Source organism: Aquarana catesbeiana, linkage group LG02 (assembly GCF_042186555.1).
Source record: "Aquarana catesbeiana isolate 2022-GZ linkage group LG02, ASM4218655v1, whole genome shotgun sequence".
In the NCBI taxonomy this organism is placed as follows: Eukaryota; Metazoa; Chordata; class Amphibia; order Anura; family Ranidae; genus Aquarana; species Aquarana catesbeiana.
In genome coordinates, this window is record NC_133325.1 from 770,831,140 (window position 1) to 770,847,754 (window position 16,615).

A 16,615-nucleotide genomic window follows, 5' to 3' on the forward strand; every position below is an offset into this window, starting at 1 on the left:
CATTGGCTAATGCCCTTATTTAATATCCTCTTAAAGCAAACCCATCTCATCAAAATAAGGTCCGTTGGCATACAAATGACCCCAGATCCCAATGCAAAATAGAAACAACGTTTTCTGGGCATCTTCTTATTATTAATGATGCTCCACATATCTTTTATCTGTCTGTGTCCTGTTGGGGAGACAAATAAAAGGGAAATCTCACTAAAATGATTGGAGATCCCCTTCTAGACAGCTGTTACAGGAACCGTTGGCCCCCTTGGAAGACTTCTCCTCTATTCTTCTTCTGGTGGCAACTGTAGAATTCAGGATTTCCCATCAGTTTCTGTGCCAATGGTCATCAGGACAAATAGACATGGTGAATCTTCCCAGCTGGACAGCAATAAAAACCTGATAGAGGTTCCAACTCTTCCCTATTGTAAGAGTAGAGTTGAAACCTTTACTAAAAGCTTCTTCCAGTTACTATATAGGTCATAATAATGCTCACTTTGGTACAGTAAAATGGAAAGAGGACAAGATTCCGAAACTGAGGTGAGAGGTGGACCTCAAAGGTCAAATTGCCCAGAATTATGTCCACCACGCTACCCTGTTGCTAGGTCAGTCATTGTTAAAAGTATATACATTTTTTATTTTCATTTTAAATCTACTATGTCAATTTATCTGCTGTGAAGTCTTGTGTTTCCACAACTACAAGGTATAATTTTATTTATTGTTACTTGTAAGTAATGTACTATACATATATAGAAAATACCTTTAATAAAAATTTGTATAATCCGGTTTGTGTTTTCTTTACAATTAGTTTAAATGATAATATTCATTAAAAAAAAATTATTGAATGTAGTCCTGATCTGAAAAAAATTGTAATCCCTACTCAGTCCTTTTTCAAACTAATCTGCTTTCATGGTTACCACCCGTGTACAGTGTAGTATGCATGAAAAAATTCTGCAGAGCTATTATTCTTGTGAAACTTCTGGAACTTTGAAATAGGGGAAAATCAAATGTTTTCAAGCTATTTCCTCTACAGGTCGAATGTTGTACATTCATAAAAAACAAAAAAGAGTGGTTGGGGAAAATGGCCCATTATGGCCTCTAGAAGGAGCTGAGGATCATAAGAAATAAGTATCATCAGCTCCATCTATCCTACAGGTTGAAGCTGATCTTGATTACTATGTTATGATGGCTGGTAGTTACTAGCCAGCAGCATCTGCATGAGCAGTGAAGATAAACGATATGCAGATGCTGCTGTCCAGCCTTTAAAAAGACACTCCCTCAGGAAAGCCCTATGTTGAGTCCATTCAAGTTCCTATCTTAACTGAAGCCCTGATGAAGGAGGAGTCTATGCTGGCCGCCAGAAATGGGTTGGATTTTTTTAATGCAAACCATCAAATTAATTTGGACTCTTATGATTTGGTCTGGTATTCTTTTCATTGGTGTATATTTTTTCTGACATGCCATAGGCTACCTTCAACTATCTTTTTTTTTTTTTTTAAATACTATTCAGACGTTTCACTCTATTTATTGCCAGTTTTGAACTCACATGTTTTAACTAATGTTTTTTAATGTGGCCATTCTTATATATCTGGGTGGTGACCAGAGGCGGACTGACAACACTCAGGGCCCCCGGACCAAATAAAGCAAGGGCCCCCTCTCAGGCCCCGCCCATGGTCCATCCCTGATCCCGCCTCAACATTTTGCACAAAGTACAACACCTGCCTTTTTTTTTAATGGGACCTGGAGGGGGGGTCTCCCTCTAACAGTGTCCATTAGACAGTCTGTTAGAAAGCATCCCCTCCAGGCCACATTAGAGTCTACAATCAAGTCTAATCAGATCTGGAGGGAAGACTGTCTCTAACAGTGTAAATTAGAGAGTCTCTGTTAGCGTGAGACCCCCCTCCAGGACCCATTAGAGACTACAAAGGATTTAAATGGGACCTGGAGGGGGGCCTCTTTCTAATGCCCCGTACACACGGTCGGACATTGATCGGACATTCTGACAACAAAATCCTAGGATTTTTTCCGACGGATGTTGGCTCACACTTGTCTTGCATACACACGGTCACACAAAGTTGTCGGAAAATCCGATCATTCTAAACGTGGTGACGTAAAACACGTACGTCGGGACTATAAACGGGGCAGTAGCCAATAGCTTTCATCTCTTTATTTATTCTGAGCATGCGTGGCACTTTGTGCGTCGGATTTGTGTACACACGGTCGGAATTTCCGACAACAAGGTCCTATCATACATTTTTCGTCGGAAAATCCGACAGTGTGTACAGGGCATTACAGAATGTACAGTAAACATCTTTATCCACTTCAATACCAGGCACTTAGACACCTTCCCGCCCAGGCCAATTTTCAGCTTTCAGTGCTGTCACAATTTGAATGACAATTGCGCGGTCATACAACACTGTACCCAAACAATTTTTTTATCATTTTGTTCACACAAATAGAACTTTCTTTTGGTGGTATTTGATCACCTCTGCAGTTTTTATTTTTTGCGCAACAAATAAAAAAAGACCGAAAATTTTGAAAAAAAACAAGTTTTTCTTTGTTTCTGTTAAAACTTTTTGTAAATAAGTACGTTTTTTTCTTCAATGACGGGCACTGATACGGCAGCACTGATGGGCACCGATTAAGTGGCACCAATGAGGTGGCACTGATGAGGTGGCACTGACGGGCACTGATGATGGGCACTGATAGGCGGCACTGATGGGCACTGATAGGTGGCACTGATGGGCACTGATAGGTGGCACTGGTATGTGGCACTGATGGGCACTCATAGGTGGCACCGATGGACACTCATAGGCGGCACTGATGGGCACTCATAGGTGGCATTGATGGTTACTTATGGGTGGCACTGATAGTTGGCACAGATGGGCACGGATGGGCACTGATAGGTGGGCACTGATGGGCACTGACAGGTGGCACCGATGGACACTGATGGGTGGCACTCATTACACTGGTTATTTGCAGTGATGCCCCTACGGGTGGCATTGCTGGGCATCACTGCAACATAATGGTGCCAATCAGTGCCCATTTGTGGGCACTGATTGGCACAGATTGGGCACACTGGGCACATGTGGATGCCCATGGGGTACATACCTGGCCATCCACATGTTGCCCCTTCCCTGGTGGTCCTAGTGGCGATCCCTGGTGGTCCAGTGTGGTGATCTGCGGGGGGGCTGCGCTGATAAACAATCAGCGCAGACCCCCCCTGCCAGGAGAGCCGCCGATCGGCTCTCCTCTACTCGCGTCTGTCAGACGCGAGTGAGGAAGAGCCGATCAATGGCTCTTCCTATTGACAGCGTGATTGGACACGGCTCCGCCGGAAGCTCTTTACCAGGATCGGTGTAGCGGTGTGTCAGACTGACACACCGATCCACCGATCGCCGCGATGCGCGCCCCCGTGGGCGCGCGGCGGCATGTTATCCTGCTGGACGTCATATGACGTCCAGTCAGGATAACAGAACCACTTCCCGGATGTCAATCCGCCATAGGGCGGGCGGGAAGTGATTATGCACTCTGGTCCTCACGGGACCCCCTCCTTGTGTCATGACTCTCACCCCTACCCCAACCAGTAGAAATAAAATTGGAAGGCAGACGGCTGACGTCATCATTTCTATCCCACTGTGTACAGGTGTATGCAAGCCGGCCGGCTGTTCCATGGTTACATGCTTTTAATTGTACTTTCTGATGTAAGTGCAATTATCCTTCATTTTAATAAATTGTTTATACTGATTCACACTATGGAGAATGTATCTTTCATTTCCTTGGGTTCCCCTTGCTGACCATTCGGTTTCTTTGGACGGAGAGTTCCAGTTGTCCTTCCTCTGTGATGAGACTGATGGTGGTGTCCCCGCTGAGTGGATCTCCATTATAAGCTGGGTTAAAGCTTACCTTTGGTAAGCGTGCATTTTTATAGGTGGTGGATTTTTTCACTGGGTGCTTGCTGATGAACTTTTGAATCACCATTTGTGGATTTAATTGACTTCAAGGACTCTCTCTTATTTTAGTCACCATTATTTACTCATTTATTTATTATTCATTTTTATTTACAGTCACATATGGTTTCTAGGTATCACAATTTGGGTTGGATTATACAATGTGTGTTTTTCATTTATAAACTTGCCGTATCAGTTTTTCAATATTTTTCGTAATTTGTGGCCTATTCACATCCTTACAATTTATCTGTTGGTTCTGTTGATTATTTTGTTTTAGAAATAAAATTGGCACTGAGTAGTTCTCCTCTTACCTTAACTATAGGTACTGTAGGTGTGGCTGGCTCCCATGTCCTCTGTGGCTGGCTGGGTCCCGTGTCCCCTGTGGCTGGCTGGGTCCCAATAAAGTAGCAGAATATCGGTAATGACATTATTGGACAAAGAACTCTGGTATGGGAGATTTATTCCATCTTTCTGGCCAGAAAAGAATGGACACTCCTGACCCGACTCGTGTCTACATGTCAAGAGCGTCAGATACAGTGAATACAGTGTAGATATATATTTTTAGCATATTGCGTCACAAGCGAACAGGCGGTACACTTCTGTTTTACCAGACATTCTAACCTTTTAAAAATCAACCTATGCATCCTAACCCAGACAAGTTCCGCAAAACCATATATATTTTTAGTTTTATACAAAACTCATTTCTCTGCAGTATGCTCTTGTGGTTCCTTCATCTGTCTTAAATGATGTCAGCAAGCAAGCTTTTTGCACAGAAAGAGGAATGTAGCAAATTGATGGGGAAGTCACAAGTAGCTTCAACATAAAATACAAGAAATATGATTCTTAGCTGAAATTCTAAATCAGTCTTACTACACAAATAACTATGGCCATATAAACTGACCCCCGTTCCTACTTCATTCCCCACTTTGATCATAATCATAGCGATTAATATGAGCGAGATTAAGCATCACTAAATAACATACAGTTTGTTTTTTTTTTTCTATGGTGACCTCACTAGCAGGCACAAAACATTCTTCCACCGAGATTATTCCCCATTGTCAGCTCCAGCCGGATCTCTCATTAACTTATAAAACACTGGGATAGTGACCCTTGGCCCATGGTAACAATAAGAATGCAAAAAGAGTAAAAATATTAGCACTCCATACACTATAGGGAGAATCAGAAAATAATTAAAACTTGTCTCTGCAATACTTGAGTTGGTGATCAGGGTATGGTTTACCAGCTTACCGGTGGAGCTAAAGCTCCGAACGGTTGGCCAGGTTTTATATGGTGCATAAGTGGGATCATAACAGGTTATCTGATTTTCAACGGAGCACATTGAATAGGTAGTCCCATTATGTATGCAAGTACCAGTCTCTGTGCCCTTGCATTGATAATCAGAGTGCCACAGTAACATCTTGGTGGTTATGGATCCTACTCTGGTGGTCTTTATACAAGGGTCACATGAGTTACTCTCTCCCCTTTTTAGCTCGGCCAGTATCACTGCTATGACTATCAACAGTCTCATTAGAAAGATTTTTGTAAACATTACACCGATGAATATCCTCAGGCTTCAGCTTGTGCGTAGACCAACCAGCGTCCGGGCTGTGGTTGGAGCAGAGCTTAGTAGATATCCTTTATCTTCCGCTGTGCATTGAGCCAGCAGCTTCCAAGAGTGTGTTGGCCGCAGGGCTGCAGTCTGTCTATCTTCTGCCGTGCGTAAATTCAGCAGCTTCCAGGGGTGTGCTGAACACAGGGCTGGAGTTCTTCCTTCTGATTTCTCTGGTCAATCTCAAACTCAAAGGATCTTGGGGATCTACTGTACTGTGCCAGGAGTCTGTGAGGTCAGCAGCTCATTTTACCCTGGAGTGGTGTATCCAGGGTGTCACCTCAGTTACCTTAATGGCTGTTGGGGTAGATAGCAGAACAGTGTAAGGACCTCTCCATTTTGGCCCTAGTGGGGTTAAGTTCCACTCCTTTACCCACACTGTATCTCCTGGTTTAAAGGGGTGTACTGGGTTCGACAAGCTTACGGGAAGATTCTCTTGAACCCATTTCCCTATGTCTTGCTTACTCTCCCCAAGTCTCTGTATCAGTTCACGGTTAACTACCCCTCCTATCTGATGCAGGTCTCCTCTTATCCCTCTAATGATGGGTGGGGGCCTACCATACAGTACCTCAAAAAGGGACAGATTTGTCCTCTTTGTTGGGGTACTCCGAATTCTCAGTAAAGCAATGGGCAACATCAAGGTCCATTTCATTTGGGTTTCCTGACAGAGCTTGGCCAGTTGTGACTTGAGCGTGCAGTTCATTTGTTCAACTTTTCTAGAGCTTTGGGGCCTATATGCAGTGTGTAGTTTCCAAGTAACCTTAAGTGCTGTTGCTAATTCCTGGAGGCACTTGTGGACAAAGGCAGGGCCATTGTCTGAGTCTATATCTGGGGATAAACATCTTTTACAAAACTGCTTCCGTCAGTAAAGTACTCAACGTTTGGATTTTCCAAGGGGCTGTCTTTCAAGTCTGGTCGGCTTGCATATCCATTACCTGGAGACTGTCATGAGTTAGGGGTTCTTGTGAGGTGGGGAGCAGAGTGGCTGGGTTTAAAGTGTTTACAGTCTCTAAGTGGATACGAGGATTTTCACACAGCATAGCTTGATATTTAACCATTCGACTGTTAGTAAACCAGTGATTTCCCTTGTAATCCATTAATGCCTGTACTTGGTGTGGGACTCGGACATAGGTCTCCTGACCTAATGACAACTTGTCAGCTTCCGCCACAAGGAGGGCTGTTGCTGCGATGGCCCGCAGGCAGGATGACCATCCCTGAACTACAGTGTCCAGTTGTTTTGAAAGGTATGCTACAGGGCGCTGCCAAGACCCAGAGTATTGTGTCAGGACTCCTACTGCTATTCCTTGTTTTTCGCTGACATACAAATAGAAGACTTTTTGGCTATCCGGCAGGCCTAGCGCAGGAGCCTGCATTAGGGAGACCTTAATGTCTTAATGCTCTGTTTTGTTGTTCTCCCCATTGAAAGGGTTCCTTTTCTCCCCTCTTTGTGGATTCATAGAGGGGTCTGGCTTTTGTGGCAAAGTGCGGTATCCAGATTCAGCAGAATCCTGCCCCCCCCAGGAATTCACGTACTTGCCGTCTGGTAGTGGGGGTGGGAATCTGACAAACAGCTTCTTTCCTGCCTTCTCCCAATTGTCTTTGTCCTTGTGATACTCTGAATCCCAGGTACTTTACAGTCTCTTGTCAAAATTGCACCTTTCTCCGGTACACCTTATAACCTGCCTCCCACAGTAATTGTAATAGTTCATTAGTGACCGCTGGGTCCATGGTCATTACAGCCTGATTGACCGCTCTGAGGTCTTGAACAGGACGACAGTGAGCTGTTTCGGGTTTCTGCACTGGGAGTATAGGTGTATTCCAGGGAGACTGACAGGGCTTTAGAACTCCATAGTGTAGGAATTTGTTTAAGTACTTTTGTATTCCTATTAGGGCTTTTAGAGGGACTGGGTACTGTTTCAGGCTGACTGGAGTGGCTCCTGATTTTAATTCAATAAGGATTGGGGAAATGTGTCTGGCTAATCCTGGTGGGTTGTCTTCTGCCCATAGCCCCGGGATGTCTTGCAGTATGCGGGCTTCAAAGGGATGGGGCAATTTTAGGATAGCCTGTCCGTCAGATTGGAAGTATATGTATGCTCTGAGTTTAGCAAGTAAGTCTCTGCCCAGCAAGGGAATAGGGGAATCCGGCATGTACAGGAACTGATGTTGGACTTGATGCCCCCCCCCCAAAACTACAAAGTCTTTCTAACAGGAAGGGTCTTTTGCCTTTATACTTCTGCACTGCTTGGTTAATTCTGTGTCTCTCCTCAGTATTAAAAAGGGTCAATAAAAGTTGCTGGCAGTCCGACCAAGTGGGGTTATGGGTCTGAGTTATTGACCGGAGCAAATCTGTGATGGCTTGGGGCTTCTCAGAGTAGGCAGGGTTATGAATCTTCCAGTTCAGTAAATCTGTTGTGGTAAAAAGGGGTGTAAACTAGAGTCCGATGTTCCTCCACCGCCTGTTTTCTTAGGGGCATTTGCAGAGGTATGTTGAAAGACGGGGCAAGGGTCCGGCTGTTTGCATCAGGATTTCTCTGAGTGGAAGTGGACACTTGATTGGGGAGCCCATTGACTACTACTGAGTTCCCTATTTCTGTCCTGCCTATACCCAAAGTGTTACAGTTCGGAGTATATTTACTGAGATTTGGCATTGACAAACTTGCTTAATCTGATGTAGGTGGACAACAACTTGAGTCCCCTTGTTTACTGGATGGGGCATTTGGACATGGCTCTGACCTGTCTCTATCTGAGGTCCGTTCATCTACATATGGGGGAGGCTGATCTGTCTCTTCGGGTTGAGAATATATGTGTTTTGTTTGTTTTGTCACTGGTACTACTCTTGTCATAACCATAATTCTACACTGTTCCTCTTTTTGTGGCTTCTATCCACTGCAGGTCTTTATCTCCCATTTGTCCAAAGGATGCACAATCATCCAGACGGACGTTTTCTCCTAGCTGACTGACTGACTGAGGATTTGTCCGAAAGATGCACAATCATCTGGACGGATATTCCTCCTGACTGGCTGGCTGAGGATTTATCCGAGAGATGCACAATCATCCAAACGAACAGTCCTCCTGACTGGCTGAGGATTTATTCGAGGGATGCACAATCATCCGAACGAACAGTCCTCCCGACTGGCTGAGGATTTATTCGAGGGATGCACAATCATCCGAACGAACAGTCCTCCTGGAAGGTGCGTCTTGGTCATGTTTCTGTGAGTCTGACATAATATTCTCAAATAATCGGTCAATGGTCTCTAAGTCAAAGGTTCCCTGTGGGGGCCACCACGCTCCATAGCAGGGCCAATCTTTCTCACACAATGTTATCAATTTCTCAGGGCTAAGTTTTAAATTGCAGTTCTTAGCAAATCCCTTCCTAAAGTTGGAGATCATGGATTGTAGGGGAGATTCAACACTATATTTCCCACCCATACTTATAACCTAACAGACACCAAGACAGACACAGAGGGTAGGGTAAATGATGAGAATTCAGTAAGGGGTCTGAATCCTCGACACAAGTAGGGACAATAGACAACGCTTCCCTCGGTCAGTGGCCTGGGCGCGGTCTCCCGGCCAGGAACCGCACTTAGGGGAGGACCACGGTCACCTCACCACAAAGTGATGTCTCATACACACATCAATCATACCAGACACTCCCACCCAAAAATTACTGACTGACTGAGGATTCGTCCGAAAGATGCGCAATCATCTGAACGGACGTCTCTCTCGGAAGGTGATCAGTCTTCCCTTCTCTTGATCCATCGAGAGGCTGGCTGGCTGTCTGACTGTTATCCAAAAACAGAAGTAAAAAGACTCTCACCTGTTCCCGTTGGAGCTCCAGCTATCTATTTCTCAGATTCCCAGGTACTTTTGACGCTACCAAGGTCGTCCACAGCAGGCCACCAAATGGGACACAGCGCAGTCTCCTAGATAACAGTTCTAGAAGGCGCCTTTTGAGACTACGATATAGCCCACAGGGCTGGCCTCTCGGACCACTCCTTGTAGGTCTGGTGGAAAACAGTGCCACCTGCCTCAACAAGTCACACCGATATTCCCCCCTCACAGCCAAATGCACCAAATAAAGTAGCAGAATATCGGTAATGACATTATTGGACAAAAAACTCTGGTATGGGAGATTTATTCCATCTTTCTGGCCAGAAAAGAATGGACACTCCTGACCCGACTCGTGTCTACATGTCAAGAGCGTCAGATACAGTGAATACAGTGTAGATATATATTTTCAGCATATTGCGTCACAAGCTAACATGCGGTACACTTCTGTTTTACCAGACATTCTAACCTTTTAAAAATCAACCTATGCGTCCTAACCCAGACAAGTTCCGCAAAACGATATATATTTTTAGCTTTATACAAAACTCGTTTCTCTGCAGTATGCTCTTGCGGTTCCTTCATCTGTCTTAAATGATGTCAGCAAGCAAGCTTTTTGCACAGAAAGAGGAATGTAGCAAATTGATGGGGAAGTCACAAGTAGCTTCAACATGAAATACAAGAAATATGATTTTTAGCTGAAATTCTAAATAAGTCTTACTACACACATAACTATGGCCATATAAACTGACCCCCGTTCCTACTTCACCACATCCTCTGTGGCTGGCTTCTGTGGGTGGCTGGCTGGTACCCTGCTGTAGCTGGCTGGCTCCCTGGTGAGGGTGGGTCACCATGGGTTAGAAATAGCCCCCATCAATGCAGCCTCGTCAGTGTTGCCTCAGGGCAGCCTCACCAGTGTCCCCCCCATGCAGCCTCACCAGGGTTCTTTTCGTGAAGCCTTACTAGTGTCCCCTCCATGCAGCTTCACCATTGCCCCCCTCCATGCTGCACCTCGGTGCAGCCTCGCCAGTGTCCCCTCCATGCAGCCCCTCCATGCAGCCTTGCCAGTGTCCCCTCCATGCAGCTTGGCCAGTGTCCCATACATGCAGCCCCTCTGTGCAGCCTTGCCAGTGTCCCCTCCATGCAGCCTCGCCAGTGTCCCCTCCATGCAGCCTTACCAGTGTCCTTTCCATCCAGCCTCACCAGTGTCCCCTCCATGCAGCCTCACCAGTGTCCCCTCCATGCAGCCTCACCAGTGTCCCCTCCATGCAGCCTCACCAGTGTCCCCTCCATACAGCCTCACCAGTGTCCCTCCTTGCAGCCTGATTAGTGTTCCCTCCATGCAGCCTCACCAGTGTCCCCTTCATGCAGCCTGATCAGGGTATGGGGGTTAGAGAGGAGAGAAACCTGATCTCACAGAGAGAGGATCTGCCTTTTATACAGCGACCGCTGTCATCGAATAACCCACCTCCAGTGCGATTTCATCAAAAGCAGGTGCAGGAGGCGGGACATCTGATGACAGCGGTCGCTGGGTAAAAGGGAGATCCCTGCTCTATGTGATCCAGCCGCGCTCGCCCTCACCCCTTACCCTCCGAGGCAGTGCTGGGGCCCGAGCGGGCCCGAAAAGATTATCGGCAGGGGCAGTTTCTTTGTCCCTGGACCCCAGACTGGTTCCAGCAGGTGGCGCTGGCGGACCCCCTTCAGCAGCCAGGCCCTCGGACCACGGCTGAATAGACCGACCAGTCAGTCTGCCCCTGGACCACCTACAAGCAGCATACAGCGGGTAAAATAAGTATTGAACATGTCACCATTAGGGATGAGCCGAACACCCCCCGGTTCGGTTCGCACCAGAACCCGCGAACGGACCGAAAGTTCGCACGAACGTTAGAACCCCATTGACGTCTATGGGACTCGAACGTTCGAAATCAAAAGTGCTCATTTTAAAGGCTAATTTGCATGGTATTGTCCTAAAAAGGGTTTGGGGACCCGGGTCCTACCCCAGGGGACATGTATCAATGCAAAAAAAACTTTTAAAAACGGCCGTTTTTTCGGGAGCAGTGATTTTAATGATGCTTAAAGTAAAAAAAAAAAAAGTGAAATATTCCTTTAAATATCGTACCTGGGGGGTGTCTATAGTATGCCTGTAAAGTGACGCGTGTTTCCCATGTTTAGAACAGTCCCTGCACCAAATGTCATTTTTAAAGGAAAAAATCTCATTTAAAACTGCTTGCGGGTTTAATGTCATGTCGGGTCCTGGCAATATGGATGAAAATCAGTGAGACAAACGGCATGGGTACCCCCCAGTCCATTACCAGGCCCTTTGGGTCTTGTATGGATATTAAGGGGAACCCCGCACCCAAATTAAAATAAGGAAAGGTGTGGGGCCACCAGGCCCTATATACTCTGAACAGCAGTATACAGGCGGTGCAAACAAGACAGGGACTGTAGGTTTGTTGTTAAGTAGAATCTGTTTGTAATTTTGAACATTTTTAACGTGTTTAGCTCCAGCCAAAAAATCTTTTCTAAGCTTTTTGGAAAACATAGGGAAGGGTTATCACCCCTGTGACATTTGTTTTGCTGTCTTTCCTCCTCTTCAGAAGATTTCACCTCACTTTTTTGTCCCAATGAAAAATGTTTTTTGAAAATTTGGGTTTTTTTGTGGAACAAGGATTGGAAAGCATCAGTGGAAAGGAGAAATTGTTTTCCCATATTAACTCTTACAGGAAAGAATTTCCCTTCCTAGGGGTAGATTTCATCTCACTTCCTGTTGTCTCCTTCCGTTTGCAAGTAGGAGTCGTTTGTAAGTTAGATGTTTGAAAGTAGGGTCCTGCCCTATATACTCAGCAGAAATTTGGGCCTTAGGTGTTGCTGTGGCCACAACACTGTAAGCCCTCACAGGGCCCTGCTGTGAAATATTAGATCAAGAATTGTAATTACATGCCCCTGTTGAACACGAGCTGAAAAATTAGGCCTTAGGCACTGGTGCTGGTGCCACAACACTGCAACCCCTCACAGACACTCTAGTTGGAACGCAGGAACGAGCCCTGCTGCAAAGTATTGCTTCAAAAATTGTAATTACACGCCCCTGTTAGACAGGGGCAGAAAAATTGGGCCTTAGGCACTGGTGCTGGTGCCACAACACTGCAACCCCTCACAGACACTCTAGTTGGAACGCAGGAACGAGCCCTGCTGCAAAGTATTGCATCAAAAATTGTAATTACACGCCCCTGTTAGACAGGGGCAGAAAAATTGGGCCTTAGGCACTGGTGCTGGTGCCACAACACTGCAACCCCTCACAGACACTCTAGTTGGAACGCAGGAACGAGCCCTGCTGCAAAGTATTGCATCAAAAATTGTAATTACACGCCCCTGTTAGACAGGGGCAGAAAAATTGGGCCTTAGGCACTGGTGCTGGTGCCACAACACTGCAACCCCTCACAGACACTCTAGTTGGAATGCAGGAACGAGCCCTGCTGCAAAGTATTACATCAAAAATTGTAATTACACGCCCCTGTTAAACAGGGGCTGAAAAATTGTTCCTTAGGCACTGGTGGTGGCGCCCAGAACCAAAAATGTTCTTACAAGCTATCAGCGTGATGATTGAGGAGGAAGAGGATAATTACTCAGGGATAGTCACTCAGCATCAGCATAGGCAGTCTTTGAAGGGATCTGAGATTTCAAAAAAAATTATTCGGTTACATCAGCATCAGGTGCTTGGTAGCTGGTGGTGATCCAAGACTCATTCATTTTTATGAAGGTCAGCCGATCGACCGAGTCGGTGGACAGACGCACCCTGTGATCGGTTACCACGCCTCCAGCAGCACTGAATGTGCGTTCCGAAAGAACGCTGGATGCAGGACAGGCCAGTAGCTCAATTGCATACTGTGCAAGCTCTGGCCAGTGATCCATCCTCAAGACCCAGTAACCCAGAGGATTTTCGGTGGGAAAGGTGTCCAAGTCTGATCTTGCCCCTAGGTATTCCTGCACCATGTAAAACAGACGCTGGCGATGGTTGCTGGAACCGATCATACCTTGGGGCTGCGGACCAAAAAATTGTCTGAACGCATCGGTCAGACGGCCACCTTCTCCACCGCTCCTTCTTTGACTGACCGAAGCCTCAGCAACACGTTGTCCAGAAACAGGAGTTTGTAACCTCCCAGTCTCTGGGAACGCGTTGCACAGACCTTTCTGCAAGGCCTCCCGAAGATGTTTCATCCTCTGCTCCCTCTGCGATGGCAAGATAAGGTCCGCAACCTTACCCTTGTAACGTGGATCAAGGAGGGTTGCCAGCCAGTATTGGTCCTTCTCCTTGATACCACGAATACGAGGATCCTTACGCAGGCTTTGCAGGATCAGGGAGGCCATGCAGCGTAGGTTTGCTGAGGCATTCGGTCCGGAGTCCTCTGGGTCACTAAGAACGACATGGTCCGCAGCCACCTCCTCCCAGCCACGTACAAGTCCATGTGTTTCTTGGGACTGATCCCTTAAAGACTGCTGCTGATGCTGAGTGCCAGGCTCCACCTCCATACTGACACAATCTTCCTCCTCCTCCTCTTCCTCCTAGTCCTCTTCCTGTGTGATCGGCAGGCACGCAGGAACACTGTCTGGATAAAGGGGGCCTTGAGAGCTAAGGAAGTCCTCCTCTTCCTGCCTCTGTTCTGCCTCAAGTGCCCTGTCCATTATTCCACGCAGCGTGTGCTCCAACAGGTGGACAAGGGGGACAGTGTCACTGATGCATGCACTGTCACTGCTCACCATCCTCGTGGTCTCCTCGAATGGTGACAGGACAGTGCATGCATCCCTGATCATGGCCCACTGGCGTGGGGAAAAAAAACCAAGCTCCCCTGACCCTGTCCTGGTGCCATAGTCGCACAGGTACTCATTGATGGCCCTCTGCTGCGTGTGCAGCCGCTGCAGCATGGCCAACGTTGAGTTCCACCTGGTGGGCATGTCACAGATTAGGCGGTTCTTGGGCAGGTTAAACTCCTTTTGGAGGTCCGTCAGCCGAGCACTGGCATTATATGACCGGCGGAAATGCACACAGACTTTCCTGGCCTGCCTCAGGACATCCTGTAAGCCCGGGTACCTGCCCAAGAACCGCTGCACCACCAAGTTAAGGACGTGAGCCAAACAGGGCACATGGGTCATTTGTCCCTGTCGGAGGGCAGAGAGGAGGTTGGTGCCATTGTCGCAAACCACCATTCCTGCCTTAAGTTGGCGTGGCGTCAACCACCTCTGAACCTGCCCCTGCAGAGCTGACAAAACCTCTGCCCCAGTGTGGCTCCTGTCCCCCAAGCACACCAGCTCAAGCACCGCATGGCATCTTTTGGCCTGCGTACTTGCGTAGCCCCTTGAACGCCTACGGAGCACCGCTGGTTCCGAGGAAGAGGCCATGGAGGAAGAAGAAGAGGAGAGGGTGGAGGAGAGAGGTGTGTCACAATCAGCATTTTGGAGGCGTGGTGGCGGAACAACCTCCAACACTACTGCACCTTGTCCTGCATCCTTCCCAGCTGCCAGCAGAGTCACCCAATGCGCCGTGAAACTTAGGTAACGTCCCTGTCCATGCCTGCTGGACCATGAGTCAGCGGTAATATGCACCTTACCGCTGACCGCCCTGTCCAGCGAGGCATGGACATTGCCTTCCACATGCCGGTAGAGAGCCGGAATCGCCTTCCGTGAGAAAAAGTGGCGTTTGGGTACCTGCCACTGAGGAACCGCACATTCCACAAACTCACGGAAGGGGGCAGAGTCTACCAACTGAAAAGGCAGCAGTTGAAGTGCTAGCAATTTTGCCAAGCTAGCATTCAACCGCTGGGCATGTGGATGGCTGGGAGCAAACTTCTTTCGGCGGTGCAGCAGCTGGGGCAGGGAAATTTGCCTGGTACAATCTGACGTCGGTGTACCAAAAGCAGATTGCCCACAAGTACTTGGCTGTGACACACCTAATTCTACACCTTCATTCCTCTCACTGCAGGTCTCAGAGAGGACTGAAGGTCTAGTGGGGTTGGAAATCTCAGCTGATGAGGAGCAAGGAGAGATCCTCTTTGTTCTTTGGTGTGGGTCTTTTAGATACGCTTGCCAACGAACTGCATGGCAGGTCAACATATGTCTGGTCAAGCATGTGGTACCCAAGCGGGAGATGTTTTGGCCACGCGAGATACGCTTGAGACATATGTTGCAAATAGCAGCGGTGCGATCTGATGCACTCGTCTCAAAAAAGGCCCACACCAAAGAACTTTTTGAATAACGCGCAGAGACTGCAGCGCCCTGCACATGTGGAGCTTTGGGGTGTGATGCAGTCAATGTGCTGCCCTTAGGCTGGCCCCTGGAGGGCATCCTGCCTCATTGGTGATGTGCCGCCGCCTCCTCCTCCTCCTCCTCCTCCTCCTCTCTCCTATCAGGCACCCACGTTGAGTCAGTGACCTCATCATCCCCTCCCTCCTCATCACTGGAGCAAACCTGGCAGTATGCTGCAGCAGGGGGAGCATGACTGCCAGATTGCTGTCCTTCTTGGGCACCCCCTCTGTCCGTGCTCATGTTACTGCCTTCATCGAGCTCAGTATCGTCATCAGAGCCTTCCAAACGCTGGGCATCCTCCTGGAGCATGTACCCAACACTGTGGTCAAACAGTTCGAGGGAATCCTCATGAGGACATGGTGGAGCTAGGGAAGGAGTCACTGATGACATTGAGCTGAGGGAAGAGGCCGCTGCTTTGCCAGACAAAGCACCCTGGGCATGGGTGAGAGAGGATGAGGAGGATGAGGACGGCTTGGTCATCCACTCGACCAAGTCTTCCGCATGTTGCGGCTCAACACGGCCAGCTGCCGAAAAAAAGGCCAAGCGTGTCCCATGGCCACGTGCTGATGAGGATGCACCGTCTCCACGACCAGCACTAGACACAGAGCCTGCTTGCCCTCTCTTATTGGCTTGTGACTGTCTGCCTCTCCTTCTTGGCCTTCCAGACATACTAATGGCCTGTAGCTGCACTAAGCTGGGATAGAACACCTGTAATTTTCTTCAAGTAGCTTTATATACTGTAACCAGACAAGCCTGCCTGTCAGTAGGAAGATAACAGGAACGGATCTAGCTGAACACTGTGAGCAGGACGCACTGTACTAAATGTAAATAGTCTAGCTGCCTGACCGTGGTACTAATAGGATCAAATAGAACACCTGTAATTTTCTTCAGGTAGCTTTATATACTGTAACCAGACAAGCCTGCCTGTCAGTAGGAAGATAACAGG

At 47.6% G+C, this 16,615-nt stretch overlaps 1 long non-coding RNA gene across 1 annotated transcript in view; it reads right to left on the minus strand.

Moving 5' to 3' along the window:
• Nucleotides 1–4,129: 4,129 nt before the first annotated feature.
• The window catches only part of LOC141129344 (uncharacterized), a 61,174-nt gene continuing 48,688 nt past the window's right edge, over nt 4,130–16,615 (minus strand). The window contains exon 3 of the long non-coding RNA XR_012241811.1: nt 4,130–5,844. This is a non-coding gene — a long non-coding RNA (uncharacterized lncRNA). The remainder of the gene's footprint in view (nt 5,845–16,615) is intronic.